The sequence below is a fragment of the Pteropus medius genome, unplaced genomic scaffold (genome assembly GCF_902729225.1).
Source record: "Pteropus medius unplaced genomic scaffold, Ma_sr-lr_union100, whole genome shotgun sequence".
Classification (NCBI taxonomy): Eukaryota; Metazoa; Chordata; class Mammalia; order Chiroptera; family Pteropodidae; genus Pteropus; species Pteropus medius.
Window position 1 is genome coordinate 227346 of NW_024345602.1, and position 15805 is coordinate 243150.

The following is a 15805-nucleotide window of genomic DNA, read 5'->3' on the forward strand; positions in this document are numbered from 1 at the left end:
GTGAATATCCGCTCATGGACGGGCCCCTTTAAGAGACTTCTGCCACTGCCACAGCCTCTGCCTCACTGAGCCGCTTGAGAGCTGGCAGCCCCGCATCCTTGCTCCATCCTACCTTCTGCTGTTGTAGGGTGATTTCTTAGATTTATCTCTAATCGTATGGCTTGTTCATCTAGATCCCAGGTGATTTTTCCTTGCATTTGGTTCTCTGTTCCTGTCACAATTTTGATTGGGTCGCCAGAGGGATGAACAGAGCCTCTATCACCTACACCATTTTTTCCACTCCCCCTGTGCTTATTTTATAGATGAAGAAATTTGGTGTTTAAAGAAATTTGTAACTTTCCCTAGTTACAAATTGAGGAGAAAGGTTAATAATTCATGGCCATAAAGTTTAGACCATTTGAACTCCACCATCCTGGCAAAGAAATAACTCTAATAGACACAGCATAAAAGGACAGGCATTCTTCCAAGTTCTCCAAGTCACTTGATTCCAACAACCCTATGAGATAAGAATTACTATTATTATGTTGTTGTTGTTATTATTTCTATTTTATGGAGTAGAAGAAAGAGACACAAAGAGAATGTTAGGTGGCCAAGGACACATAACTATCTAGTGATGGTGCATGAATTTAAACTTTTTTTAGTTAAAAATTTTTTTTTAAGTTTTTTTGTGGCTCTGAAGTCCACAGTATTGATTACTCAATATAGTACTCTCAAAATCATTAGTCTTTACTTCCTTCTGAAGCTTCTTAGCTTTCTAGGCAACTGAAAAATGTAACTACCTTTTACTCTTTTACTGTGGTATAAATTGCATGGTAGTCTACAACTGGATTTTATTTAAAAATTTTTTTAAATTTAACAACCATATAGACTATTTTTTTAAAACCCTGAAAATCAGAAAACAAAGCCCCTGGTTATGACTTACATAAAAATAGTTATAATTAGTTTATATGATGTTAAGCATTTTTAAAATATATTATGGGCTTTTTCCCCCTGATTATAAAACAATGAAAACTTCTTTCTTTGTCATTCCTTTAAGCATATGAGTATATGAGTACTCAACCTATTGAGAATCTTCTACTGTTTTCTTTGAAGTTAAGCATGATTTCTCTCAAAGAAATAACTCTAATCTCTCTCTAAAAGGATCTCTCTCTCTCTCTCGTATTTTTACCTCTCTTTACCTGTAGTTGGAGACCATCCTTAATGATGTGCTTCTAAATAGATAAACTTTTAATTCCTCCAGAGAAAGCTCTAGTAGAAAAACACAAATTACCTTCCCTGGGAATTAATTTTAGCATCTTTTTAATAAAAGAAGTCAGCACACCATTCCCTTCACAAATCATGGAGGAAATGATTAGCACCAATTAACCATGGGAAATGGACTTTCCAATACAAATTTTCAAAGACATCTGAAGCTCTAAACTGCTGCTTCCCAAGCATGCCCACATTGAATAAACATTTTTAAAGTTTCTTCTTCTGAAAGCTAATTCTCACCAGGAAGCTCGGGAGATATTCCCCAAGAGTGAGTACAGAAAGAAAGATATAATGATCATGTTTTTTTTTTTGGCCAAGGTAAAAACAAAATGAATCCTAGAAAAGGAAGAATAGGAATATATTAGGAACAATGAGGTTATTAAAGGTGTGCTTCCCACTGAGGAAGAAATCTGCTGTGTAGATGAGCTGTACTCAAAAGAGAGTTAACACTTGAAGTAAAGCATTATTATTTTTTTAATAAATGGGGATACAAAAGTCATTCATAGCAACTAATATTTTAAAAATCATGTTTCTAGTCCATTCCCCTTTATCCAACTATACTTTAATAAAAAATTTAATAAAGTATGTTTCTATTCTAAAATCATTTCTAGAATAAAATAAATGTTTGCATTTTCAAAAATAGTCCAAGAAAATGACCAAAGTTTATAAAAATGAGATTGATTACATAAATGTGCCACATCCATACAATAGAATATTTTACTGTCATTAAAAATAACATCTTGGGAACATTCGTTGAACAGAAAGATGTCAATTATGTATTTTAAAAGTATCTTCCAGAACAATAATCTGATTATGTCATTTTTAAATGTGTGTGTGCACTCCTCTGTATGTACACCAATGTGATAGATAGCTGATTACTTCTGGATGGTAGATCATCTATCTTAAATATGTGTATTTTCTGATTTTTCCATAATGAATATGTATTAACTCTATAATGAAAGCAAATATGTTTTTAAAGTAGTCTAAGAGGGCAGAGCTACGTGCAATCAATAAGGCACACAACATCTCAAATGGAAGAATCACTTAGACTGGGCATTTGTTAGGTCTCCTGAGGAGAAGCTGTTCTGAGCTCCAAACCACTACTGCTGGGCTGTCAATAAATAACCTTGGCTTTGTAGGTTTAACGTGATCCACCTGTGGACATCCTCACACTAGCTGAGTGGGACCAGGTGTTTGTCTAAGCATAGAGTCTTATACTGGCTCTAGCTAACCTTGCATTAGCACTGTGGCAGTTCTGGGAGTGAAAAAGTGGTAAATCATGGGATTTTCAAATCGCAACAGTAAAATAACTACTTGAACCCACCCTTGAAATTTAACCTTGTCGATAGCAAGATCAGATTTACAGCTGAGGCCAAAGAATCTGTTGTTTCTCTCCTTGGTTCACTTTTTAAAAGAAGAAAACACATTAAACAGATCAAGATGGGTAACTCCAGGAAAATACATCTATTAAATTTCCCATTCTGATATTGAAGTGCAAAAAATAGACAGGGTCTCTTTCCTTATGGAGCTTACAACCCAAAAGGTAGAGACACACAATAAACAAATAAACAGAATTATAACAAGCATGATTAGTGTTATAAATAAAATTTATAAGAGGTTGATAAGGGGCTTCTTTTTTTAAGGGGATTAAGGACTATTGAGACAAATCACTTTTTGCATTTTTAAATACATGTAGGTGGCATCCACATAGCCACAGTCACAGAAGCCTGTGCTGTAGAAAATGGTTGTCGCTTTACTACAATTTTTAAAGGTGTCTTAGTTTCTTAATGTCAACTATGACTAATAATTCTCAGTATAGAAGTCTAGTATTAGTGACTAGCATATGGCAGGAAATCCAATAAATAAAATTGATATTATCCTAAAAGAATATAGCCAATTATAAGTAAATATTGTTGCTAATTTCACTTTTTAAATGAGTGAGACAGAATTTATGTATGTTTAATATTTTATTGTCTTTGTCTCTGATGTGCAAATTGAATTTAATGCACCACTGTGCCATGCTCTATTACCTCAATAGGTTGTACTGAAAACAAGTAATTACTACTTCTTGGCTAGGTGTACAATCTCAAATAAAGGAAAGACATTTTAGAACAATGTAAGCTTGGTTTCCAACAATAAGTATCAGAGAATAAGTAGAGCTTTCTTACCTCACTCCTTTACATATGAGAGACTCTGCATGTCTAGTTTAACTCACTTCAGCCCAATAAGTACTTAGCAAATGCTAAGTGGAATGAGGAGGGAGAAGGATGAGGAAGACAGCCAAAAATGTAATAATCAATGCCTATGCCAAAGGGAAATACAAATGTCTAAGTCATTATTTGTTATACTTACATCTTCCCTCAGCTTATCTCATGACAGACTCTGGTGGCTACAGATTCCTATTTATACCATCTTGACTATATCCCAATTTGGGAGGATTATTAATATATTAGAGAGTATAGTAAAAGAGAGCAGTCTCATTTTTTCAGGCAGCCTTTTCTGATTGCCTGTACCCCAAAAATAAAATTTCCTTACTTTGAATTTGATTAATGAACCATATTTAACCCATTCATTCTCCCAGATTTGCTTATTTGGTGCTTCAGTATTAGTCTCTAGTAAGTTTGTGTCTGTTTATTTTATAAAGTTCTTATGTCCCAAGGAAAGACCAAAAAACCTCCCTTCCTCTGATAAATGTACCTAGATCTGTGCTGGAAACAAGATAGTGCTTGATAAATGCATGCTTTAATAAATATGATGTGAGACAGACTTGAGATAAAGCAAATAGAGTAAATGTGTTGCTTGAATACAACTATTATTCTAAATATAGAATGTGGATCCACATACCAATAATTCCAAAGCCTGATCATAACCACTCCCTGCCCTCTGCCTAGGAGGACAGACACATTTGGTCCATCTGTTTCAATCCTTCAGACCTTAACGACTTCATTAAAACATTGCCATAAAAATAGTTTCTGATTTCGTTTGTATCAGTTTCTTTGTCCTTAGAGATGAACAGCTTTATTAGAAACAATGATATGTTAAAAATTAACTAATTGCTGAATAAACATTTGGGAAACTATTTTATATGCAAACAAGTCTCTGTTACACCAACTATACTTTGTTTACTATCTCAAAATCTTCTGGATTAGGGGTATCTGCTGGCAAATACATTCATAGCTTTTTAAGACATCATTTGTTGGAATTGTTATTTCATGCTGATCTTTGAGTCACAATCTTCCCTTTGGGTATAATCTTAATAGCCATTGCACATTATGAAGCCCGACTGGTAATTATTTTCTAGGAAGAAAAAGCAGTAACAGAAAAGCATCTGTTACCAGGAGCTGAGGCAGCCACCTAATAGTTGCAGAGCCTAGGGGCAACAGGTGGGCAATCAAATTTTATCTCTAGCAGGTGGAAAATTATATTTTATTTGAAATCTTTTTGCAGTTTGGACTGTTACAGTGATTCCCAAAAGCAGAATATGCCCTCACTAGGCCTGAGCTCATGCCAAGAGTTATGTTATACTTTCTTGATGATGTGGTCCCACAAGTACACATCAAAATGACATTTGGCAGTCTAGTTTCTACATCTGTCTGGCTCTGATGTAGGATAGAGGCCACGATGCCATGTCCTGAATTAGACATACACACAATTCTGAAGAAAATCCTAACTACCAATGGGAAAAGAGACCCGTCGAAAGCTCTTTAAATTATATTCAAATTGAGACTCCTGAAAGGTGGTGGTGAGAAGGTGGAGAGGGAGTGAGGAGACAAGGGAGGAGGAGGGAGAGAGGGGCATCAGTGACAGGAGTCTGTTGCTCTACTTGTAGAACTGAGAGCTACTTAAGAGTGTCATTGCTCTCATCATAAAGCCTCAAAGGTTCTTCAAAGATTCTGCAAAGCATTTCACAGGTCTCGAGCATATCCTGGCTATTTCTCGGGACGGCCAGGACTCTCCTCTCTCTGGCCCACAGAACCTCTTAGGACCTTTCCCTACTGAAAAGGAAATAAATGTCACATGAAGACCAACTTGCATTCTACCTCCTTTCCTTTTGAATGGAAGTACCACAGCAGCTTCTGAAAAGCACCTATGCACCCAGTTATTTGTTAACAACTTCTAGCTGATTCTAATTCCAAACATAGCTATGGGTCACATGTTATCTGTTGAGGCAAAAGAAAATGGATGTGAAATAAAGAACAGTGGGCCAGGGAAAGAATTCTTGGGTTTTAATCTTCAAACTGGTACTAAATAACAATGTAAGTCACTTAATTCCTTGGTCATCAATCTCTTAAAGTAGGGTGTTTTAGATTAAATTTCTAAACTCCCTTCTCTTTCTACTTTATAGTAGCCAAATAAGTCATCTAAAAATCATACTCATGGTTTTAAATAATTCTGCCATCAACTGGAGTTCAGCAACATTCAAGTGTCTTGTAGCTAGTTTAATGTTTTGATTTTAATGTGAGTTATCATTATAACAATTTTCAATCCAGATAGTTTTATGTCCTATAATAAAAACCTAGTCCCAATGAATAAATACTATAAACAGAAAAGAAGAAATTTTTATGTTCAACCTAAGGATTAAACCTATATAAAAAAGAAAAAAATAGACCAGACACAGAGATAGAGCTTGCCAAAACAAAACTGTTAATCACATTTTCCAGAAGTATTTGTCTTTCAATCTGTATGCTGAACGAGCTGTTTTGCCTGTCTTCTGACACTATGGTTCTCCTTCCTTTCACTTCCTCTGAAAACTTATCTGTTAATATCAGTTTGGGTCTTTGAGTCTATTGTCCAAAAGCCAAAGGAAAACAGCTCATTGATTTGGAGTTTTAACTCTGTTCTTTTTTCTTTCTCAAAAAAATATTAAATGTAGCGACAGATAAGATATTTGGGGATAAATGTTGTGGCATCTCTTCTTTATAAATGCCTAGTAAAGGAGTTTTGTTATGTCATACATCACTTTTTAACAGAAGCTCTTTCTGTGGCTTCTATATCCAGGTGACAAAGATCTTCCCAATGCGAAACAGGGGGAATTAAAGTTGATCTTATGGAATCCAAGGGAAGAGTCTGCTTGGGGGAAATAAATAGGGAATTTGCATGTAGTAGGTGCTCAATGGCTGTGAAGTTAAAAATCCTACTCAAATTGAAATATGATTTGATGTGCAAAGATAACAGTTTAAACATTCTGCTAAGATTTGAAATAAACATTGAAAGTCATTATTAATGCTGGTTGAGAAATTCGGAGCATAATCACCATTTCCTAATAAAACTTGGAGATTTGATTCATTTCTTCATTACCATCACTGTTCGAGGGTTTTATAAATTTGCTCCATGACCTGTTCCACCAAAACTAATCGTAAGCCATCCTGCTGTCACATTAAGGTTCTTCAATTTGGGAATAACTTAAAACAAGATACATCAACACATTGGAAACATTTTAATTATTAAAATAATATCTTACATCGACATCAACTTTCCATTATGAAAGTGCTATCACTTTGATGGGCCAACTCTCATAAGCCCTTAGAATACTAGCATGATACCTGTTAAAATTTTATTTTCAATGTTAAAAAAATCACCATGAAAATGTAGTTACATAGATTAATAGAGGAAGTCCCAACATTAGGAACACTATTCAAAGATTTCTATTTTTATATTATCTTTGCCCCCATACACTTAGTCCTATTTTACTTAGTATAGTCATATATCTTCATTAGCTTGTTTGTTAGGTTTCCAAATTAAATGCAATTACTTAAAAGAAATCAATAACACAGCTAAGACAGTTCAGACGATGATTGGTTCCTAAAATAATTCCTATCTTTTCCATCAGAACAATGTGTAGTCAAATTTGAAGAATATTTTAAGAGGCCCTAAATCAGACTAACTGCTGGCTTTCAGGTCTTGCTATCTCAGAATGCTGCCAGATAGCAATCTCTGCGATTGAGTCATTTTGCATTAGGAGAGCTTGTTCTAGTGATGCTCAAATGACTCATGGCTTCTAATTCTCTTAAAAAGAGCCATGAGACCTGCAATGTTAATTACATTATGGGACGGAGCGGAGGAGTATTTAATGGAGATGAATCCAAATTATGCAACTCAGGCTCCTGTCTGGAGAGTCACTTTGGAGTGTAGGTTTGTCCTCACAAGGAAGGCTTCTTGTTCTCATGGCACCAGGATTGTTAGTTTTTTACTTAGCAAATATATCTTTAACAAATAAAATACTAGCTAACAGGACAAGAGTATTTAGAACATGTGTAATCTGGTCTCATCTGGCCCAGGCTGCAGCAGAAAAGAACTTTATAGACAGTAGCTGGGTGCTTAAAGTAAACACTAGGTACAGACTTCCTTCTGAAAGGAGCATTAATAGAAATGGTCATTGCCCCTGAGTATGAATGGTGGACAGCCTGCTATAGACAACATTTGTTAGATGGAAGGAGATTTTGTTGTTCTTTAACCAGACAGACAGTACCCACATTCATCAAGGACTGTTTGATTTCTGTGTTCTTAAAGGTATGAAACAAAGGAGTTTTGTCCAGTCAACTTTGTCTGGAAATACTGAGCTTTATCTACAAGAAAATCTTTTCCACTTCTCATACATTTGCTTTGATGGAACATGCATCTTTGCGGAAATAAAGGAATCAGACTGTATCAATTCAAGATCTATATTCCTAGGTGTTGTGTAGGTTGTACAGATATATTGGCCTCAGTCTCCACTTACCCAGAACATACTTGAATCATTAGTGGTCAAATACTTTGAGTGTTTTTCCAGTATACATAAAATGTATTCAGCTGAGTTCTGTTAAATAACAAGGACAACCCCTATCAGCCACTCTGAGTCCTAGGAGCATCTTAGAGACAGAGGACAATATAAATCAGTACCAACTAATTAATCTGCAGCCCTGTAAATCAAATCTGTGAGACCAGAGCCAGAATTCTGGAATCTGTTGAGATAATAACCATTATAAAATGGCCCCACCAGCTCAGACCTTCTGAGTTACAACAAGGGGAGGGGACTACAGAGTCTCTGTTTTTCTGAGACAGAGAGACTAACTACATAAGAGAGAAAAGTCCAGCCTCCGAGACAGAGAAAGGAGAAAAGCAGAAAGGAGAATTAGCGGTAAAAGAGAATCAAGGGGTGGAGGGTGGGGGATTCTAAGCCTCTTTTAAGCCTATTCTGTCACAGATTTCCCTAGCCCTTGGGAAAATCACAACGATTTTTTTCATTTTATCTAAACTATACAAATAGTTAATAAAAATATTCACATAATAACATTAAAGCACAAAGACTCCTTAAATGTCTTCCTTCGTATTTCAGGAATCTCCCTAGGGGGTCACCATTGTGATCAGATTACTACCTTTCCAGGCCTCAGCAGATGCCTGGGGAGTGGGGGCAGGGGAGCAGAAATCCAACTTATGCCCAGACACCAAGATATGTGCCCTGGTGTGAGACTGTAGCTGCCCAGAGAAAGGTATCACTTTTTCTAGTTTATTGAAGACTAGCAGTGATTCGGTACTATTCCAGGAAATTTGCTGTGCACTTATATACGTATATTTAGATATCTTATTTAGTTTTGCTTTTCGAAAAAAATTAAATTACACATGTCATTTTGTAGCTTGCTTTTTTTAACTCAAAAATATATTTTGGAAGCTTCTCCAGGTCAATAAACATAGGTTTACCTCATCTTTTTTTTATCTACATTTTTTACATTCACTCATAACCAAGATTGCAAAAACACAATTTAGGCTGTTGCCAACATTTTGCTACTCCAATTTATATGGTAAACATCTTCCTCCATGAAACCATTTCCACAAGGTATGTTGGAGAAATGGGCAACTCAGGTGTAGGTTTGGTCAACAGAACATCTCACGGACAACAGTGGGTGTCATTGGAAGCACTGTAGCGGACATAGCTTCTGTTGAGGCCCCATACTTTAGAAGCCATTTTTTAGGACAAAACTAATGAAAAATAAATGGATTAAAGCAGCAGTCCCCAAACTTTTTGGCACCAGGGAATGGTACTCCTGTGAGAATCTAATGCCTAATGATCTGATGTGGAGCTGAGGCAGTGATGCTAGCGCTGGGGAGCGGCTGCAAATACACATGAAGCTTCACTAGCTCACTGTTCATCTCCTGCTGTGTGGCCCAGTTCCTAACAAGCCATGGACCGGAACAGGTCTACAGCTTGGATGTTGGGGCCCCCTGGGTTAAAGAACTCCTGGACATATTGGTCACTTGGGATTGAGTAATCTGTGCTTTCATCTCTATTCATAAACCTAACAATCCACTCAAGTGACCAGCACTGCTCCACATTATGTGCCCTGTGTCTCACAGAGGTCACTGTGCCTGTGTGCTGAGAAGTCCTGTTGATATGCGATCATCACAGATGGACACACTTCACAATGAAACAGTGGTTTGAACAAGGGAAGACAGCAAAAGAAAGGAGTTTAACTTGCCAAACCTTTCTTTTCAGATAGGATGAAGTCAGAGTCTTCTAGCACCCATCGTCTTGCTTCTCTTTGTGTTCCCAGAAATACTCACAAATTACCAAAGTAGTCACAATAGTTACACATGGCAGCCTAGGAACATCCTTCAATATTAAAAAGTAATATAACTTTTAAAAATTATTTAACATATATACATATATATGCAGCTCTAGATATATTATGCAAAGAATAATATTGATTCTTTGTACTGGCAACTATATGGACATTGAACAGTAACTTTTTAGTTTACTTTTATGAATGTACACAGTCCTATAAAAATCTTATAAACTAATAATATTTGATTAAAATATTCAAAACATTATATACAAGATTTCTAAAATAATTTCATTTAAAATTTTAGTAGAAGATAACCGTAATTTAAATTTTACCTTTTAATTTTATAACTATTTTACGTACTTAAAAATATCTTTTTTGGGGGAGCATACACAAAAATGTTAATTTTTACATTTACTTTAATTTGTATTTTTATAAAAAATTATTTATATGCTTTCAATCCAATTATATTTTTAATTTTTTACTTTCAATAAGTTACATGGAATTTTAGTTATAACATAGTGATCTTATAAAATAAAGATAAGAAAAATAAATGTTATATTATAAATATAGTAGCGTGTAGATCATGTATGTCTTCATTTTATTACTTATCTAAAAATTGGTGACTTATCAATAGAACACTCAGGCATGTGTAATTAACAATAGTTAAATTCAGTTCTCCTCAATATTTTTCAAGCTTTCAGTTATATACACATATTTTGTTGTGTAAAGATAATTTATAGCTTTTAAACGTTCAGATATATGGTACATGTGCCTCCACTTGTGCTCTTTATCCTATGCCCTGCAAGTGGGCTGGGTCTGCTTAGCACTGATCATTTCCTACATTAGATTTTATTTTATTTTGTATATTTATATTTGTATCTCCCCTATTTCCAAAAAAGTTTCAGAGATAATTAACAATAAAAACATGTACATTTATATAGTGTATTCAAAGCTAAGTCATTAGAAACTATAGTGTGCTTGCCAAAAACACCCACTGTGAAAAATTATTATAACATAAAATTATATTAAAATATAAATCACTGAAAAGTCAGTGCTCAGAGAAAAGAAGAATTGAGAAATTTTTCAACTTTTCATTTTGCCGCTGTGCTTTTTATTGGCCTGAACCCAAATGGAAGTAATCAGTTATACATTTCTCCTTAATGGGATCACATAGACCTGGAATCACATAGACCTGGGATCAAAGCCTGATTTTACCTTCTTTTCTCATTTACAAAATCAGAAGTAAAGGCCTACCTTTACTGGACTGTTTGGAGTTACAGGAGTTGATATATATGTCCAACACAATACTGAGACACCGAAATGCTCCTTCCCCTTCCCTCTTCCTTCCACAGTGGGCCCACTCCCACTGCTTAGAGCAAACTACAGAGTTCCGATTGCAGCGTCTCCTGCTGTACCACACTGCAGAGTTCCTGGGAATTTTAGTTCCAATTTGAGAAAATAAAATTTAAATTTGGGAAAGTGAATATAACACTGTTTAGCCAGCACTGTTTTAAGCCTCTCTATATATTATCTCATTTCATTCTAGCAGTAACCCTATTTAGCAGATGTTCTAATGATATCCAGATGAGGAAACTGAAGCATAGAGATTTGTCCCAGGTCACAGAGAGAGGAAGTTCTGGAATTGAGGATGAGTAGTGTTGCATCCACTCTGAGTAGGAGAATATGAAAACTTTTGTGAAAACAAAAGGGTAGGTCAATACTTAGTGCATCAGACATTGATAACAGTTGAATTCATTAATAAAGGATCAATCTTTTTAAAGTATCTACATATCTTTAGCTTCTGATCCTTCAGCTTTCATTTAAATCACATAGAGAGAAGATAATATTCATTATTTTCACCCAAAGGTAACATGTTAGTTTTTAGTAATGCCCAATTGGCTAGATATGTTCTATTTTCATATTTTATTCTTGGTTGTTCTCCAGCACCTATCAGAGTACCAAGGCTGGTCTGACCATGACAGGAGCTGGAGCCAGCATTGGTTCTGATAGGTTAAGGTGGATCATTCTTGACCAAATCTGAAGATATCTTTCGCCTAATGAATAAGCAAAACTTAAGCCTGTAGAAGAAGGCTCGGATCCTTGGGAGAGTATATAAAATCACCAAATCAAGAGAAACCAGAGGTGGAGTCAGAGGGAGAGGCTCTAGATTGGGAGTAGAAAGCAAGATGAAGATGAGAAAGATGGTAAAGTAAAGGCAAGAGAAAAGGTAGGTGGTGGGGACTGTCTAAACTGCTTTCCTTGAACACGAATTGTTCTTAGGGGCTCAAATGTATTAGCCAAATATTTACTGATTGATAAGAGACATTTTGGTTTAAAGAGTCAGGAAAAAGGAAAAATTATCTGTGCTCAAAACTGATCTCTCTATCTGACAGCAGAGTCTAACATGAAGCTAGCACCCAGTTGGTGAAAGCTTTTCTTCAGACATCAAACTAGTAGTAAAATAATAATAATAATAATAATAATAATAATAATAATAATAATAATAATAAAAAATAAGTCTCTATATATCTAATCTTCCAAACCTAAACTTATGAAGTGATTATGTGTCACCCTCCCCAAACAACTCAAAATTTTTCTCATGTTCCATTTTCCCAAGCCTCAGAGAAAGAATTTGATTGAAGAAACTAATTTATATATTATATATATGCATATAGACATCATTTTATATCACGATCCAAGGTCCTAATACTTCCTTTTATCTCCTTGACTGGTGGACCACAGAAAGCAATGACTCAAATAATAAACAGGAAGAGACACACCAGAAACCAAAATCAAAGGTCTCTGTGAATCAGTGATGGCCCACTGCCCTCATCAAAGATATTCTTTCCCGGGAGAGCTTGACTTTCATTATGTACTGAATTGTGTCTCCTTAAAATGCTTATGTTGAAACTCTAAGCCCCAGTGTGACTGTGATTTCAATAGGATCTTTTGGAGTTAATTAAGATTAAATTAGGTCATAAGCATGAAGTCTAATCTGATAGGATTAATGCCTTATAAGAAGAAGAAGAGAGAGCGGTCTCTCTCTTTCTCTGCCATGTGAATAAACAGCAAGAGGGTGGCTTTGACAAGCGAGGAAGAGGGGCCTCACCAGAAACTGAACTCTGCCAGAACCTTAGTCTTGGACTTTCCAGACTCTAAAAAGATGAGAAAATAAATTTCCGTTATTTAAGCCACTCAGTCTATGGTATTTTATTAAGGCAGTCCAAGCCTACTAAGGCAACTTTCAACAAGGATTTTGTCAGTGAGAAAGTTAAGAGTCTACTATGAAACTGAAGCAGCTTTGGAGGAAGCTGGAATATTTATAAAAGTGCCCCAACCTGGTATATAATACTAGCTGTCATTTGTTGAGTCATTAAAGTACAGATACATTAAAGTACAGTATATGTGCCCTACACATATACACACACAATCACACTCATACATGCACGCACAAATGCACGAAAGCACACATATGCACATAATGCATACACACACTATCACATTACATCCTCAAAGTAATCCTATCAGATTGATATTGTTTCCTTAATTCTACTGATTTATGAAATTGAGTCTCAGAACTGTTGATTAATTTGCTAAAAATATATACAACGAGTATATCTAAGATTTCAATCCCAATCTCCTCATCTATCCCTTCAACCACTATGTTATACTGAATCTAGGCAAAGGGTCACCTTTGGGGATGTTTCAGAACATCTTTGTACTCTACGCCTTCGGAACCAGTCAGAACCAGCCTGATCCCAGATCCCTGTCTGTCTTTGATATGTCCACTTCAGTTGTACATTGGACACTGGGAGGACATAAACTCCTCAAATCAGGTCATGTAAAAAGCTTCAAACCCAACCTATACATATCCTCAGTCTTAACATTCATAAACAATATAAAGTCTTCTGAATATAGTGTGGGGATACCTACAGGGACTCAAAACAGAAGTATTTAAATTTACATCTAAAAGAAATCATCAAAACATGTTTTCACAGCTTTTTTCTTTTTATCCAGCCTCTGTCATCATAACCAGTACTAGTATGATATATACTAGCCACACAGTGAACACATCACAATCACAGTCCCCTCTCCACTGCCAGTGGAGCACAATTATCCAATGAACAACTAAGTGGAATTCAACATGGTTTAGCATCACAGGAGCTATTTTTTTACAGGCTGAGTAAAGCAAGCTGTCTTTCCTGAAACTATCCATTTTGTCTTGAAGCAACATTGCAGGGCTGGAAACAAAATAATACAGTTAATGTAAAATATTTCTTCTGCTCCTAACTGAGTCTACTCTGAATGTGTGCCAAAATAGCTATTAGCGGTGATTAAAAGTGTGAAATAACCGAGATGAGATTCTCTCAGGAACGAAAAGAGAAGTACCTTTCCACACTGGGCTCATCAACACTAATGAAAGATCAGTGAAAGACCCAGTTAGGCATGGACTACAAAACCAGGAGAGAGACAGCTCAAGAATATTTCTTCTGACTAATTCTTCAGTTGCACATGGTATTAAAAACATCAAGCAGAGTATTTTTCATGTTGCTTTTTTGATGAGAAGCTAGAAACAAAACAAAGCAAAATTCTAACTTCATCTATTGTAATTAGACTTTATCTTATTCTGATGGAAAATCAGTTTAAGCTATTGTCACTGGCATTGACTGATCCTAGATTCACCCAATTGTGGTTAGAACCTATGCTTAGAACTATAGAACTCAAGTAAGAATTGTCTTACAATGGTGCTGCCTTAACTCTTCCTGGAGGCATCCTAGATTCTCCACGGTCATAGGATTACCATTAGAAGATAGAACAAAGTGCATCCCATATTCCCACCTAATTTTGTCTGGGAACTAACATCCTTCAAATTAAAATCTGAGCTACTGTTGCTGAAATAGCACTCATTCTGTGAAAAGTGTACATATCAGGCCTGAACTGATCTGTCTTTTCACAGTAATGCTTGCAAATGAAGTTAAATATGACATGGTGCATCTGTCTTGTTTGCAGTAATTTTTTTTTCCTGTGGGATAGTACTTGAACTTTAGGGCTGTGAATTGGCCAGTGAGCCTTGGGCCTATGTTACAGAATAGTATAAAAATGGTGGGAAACAGCCACAGCTCTTCTGTCAAGGTGACACACACATTTTGACTCTCATCTACAGCAGATACATATGCCTCATTTGGGTGAGAGCACTAAATGTCCAGAGTACTTAGCACTGTACTGCCTAATAAGACGGGGATGTTGTGTTTCCTGTTGTTTGCTTCCATAAGGCTAAATATGTGCCATATTAGTTTAAAGGTTATTGTGTCTTAAGTTTGACTGCAAATTGAGTTAGCTCTTTACTCACTGCTATGCTATTGACCAGCTTTCCTTTGATCATGGAAACCCCTGAGGAACCAAATTCAACCACATTAACTCCATTTTGTCATTTATGTTTAAGTTAGCCCGAGTTGACTTAGAAATCCAAGATAAAATTAATATTTCTATTTACTTTGAACTAGCCTCATTTTCTCAAAAATCAGTCAGTCAAAGGAAGAAGCAGCCAGAAAGGCTTAGGATTTTCCAAATTTAGTCAGATTCTCAATCAAATGTTCAGAATTGAGTGATGACACAGAGAAGACCCACATAAGACCCATTTTTTTTAATTACTAGCAAGTTATGAATCTGTCATCTTGAAAATTTTTACACAAGAGTACTGGAACTAATCAGACAGTTATCTCTGAAATCAAAATTAGCATGACTGATGTTCATAGAAGTCATGCACACCTCTGGCTAAAAGGAGTAGTCCCAAACTTAGAATAGTTAGTGGCTTCTCTGGAGAAAGCTCAGGTTTCTCAGCAAAGATAATACATGTAATATTATCTGACATCCCCACCATAGACTCATACCATAGGCTTCATGAAAGTGGATGCAAAACTACATTATAGCCTTCAAAGGAGTCTAAGTGTATCAGTAAGTGTTTAGACAGGAAAAAACCAATCTGAGAATTTTTGCTACTTGTAGTATCAAAT